Raw genomic sequence first — 1,274 nt, forward strand, 5'->3', positions numbered from 1 at the left:
GAGGGATGTAGGGCCCGGATGGCAGCCTCTCCGGCATTGTTTTTTTCTCGATCGCGCCATCTCGTTCAACGCTCTCCGATCGAGCCGTTTACGATGCAGGATCATGGGTCCCGCATGTCATCCTTTATGAACCAAAATTCTTTCTATTCTTGGATTTTTTTTGACCCCCTGATTTCTGGCTACTTCCTTTTTCTTTTGATCCCTTGCCGCCTTGGAAACGTTGAGACCGCTGCTGCTAAATGGGACCCGCATGTCATCCTCTATGTACTATAAAACTTTCTTTTCTTGGATTTTTTTTGGCATCTCAAATTTGGTCACTTGCCTTTTTATTTCGATCCCCTGCCGCCTCTCAAACGGTGATACCGCTGCTGCTAAATGGGACCCGCATGTCATCCTCTATGTACTATAAAACTTTCTTTTTTTGGATTTTTTTGGCACCTCATATTTGGTCACTTACCTTTTTCTTTCGATCCCCTGCCGCCTCTCAAACGGTGATACCGCTGCTGCTAAATGGGACCCGCATGTCATCCTCTATGTACTATAAAACTTTGTTTTCTTGGATTTTTTTGGCACCTCATATTTGGTCACTTGCCTTTTTCTTTCGATCCCCTGCCGCCTCTCAAACGGTGAGACCGCTGCTACTAAATGGGACCCGCATGTCATCCTCTATGTACTATAAAACTTTCTTTTCTTGGATTTTTTTGGCACCTCATATTTGGTCACTTACCTTTTTCTTTCGATCCCCTGCCGCCTCTCAAACGGTGATACCGCTGCTGCTAAATGGGACCAACATGTCATCCTCTATGTACAATCAAGTTTCTTTTCTTGAATTATTTTTGGCTCCTGATATTTGGTCACTTGCATTTTTCTTTCGATCTCATGCCACGTTGAGGACCCTGCAGGCTCATGGGACCCACATGTCATCCTCTATGTACAATAAAATTTCTTTTCTTGGATTATTTTTGGCTCTTGATATTTGGTCACTTGCCTTTTTCTTTCGATCCCGTGCAGCCTCTCAAACGGTGATACCGCTGCTGCTAAATGGGACCCGCATGTCATCTTCTATGTACACTCAAGTTTCTTTTCTTGAATTATTTTTGGCTCCTGATATTTGGTCACTTGCCTTTTTCTTTCGATCTCATGCCACGTTTGAAACGTTGAGGAACCTGCTGGCTCATGGGACCCGCATGTCATCCTCTATGTGCTATAAAAGTTTATTTTCTTGGGTTTTTTTTCACCCTCTCGATTTTTGGCTATTTCCTTTTCCTTTTGAT

The sequence above is a fragment of the Lolium rigidum genome, chromosome 1, assembly GCF_022539505.1.
Source record: "Lolium rigidum isolate FL_2022 chromosome 1, APGP_CSIRO_Lrig_0.1, whole genome shotgun sequence".
Classification (NCBI taxonomy): Eukaryota; Viridiplantae; Streptophyta; class Magnoliopsida; order Poales; family Poaceae; genus Lolium; species Lolium rigidum.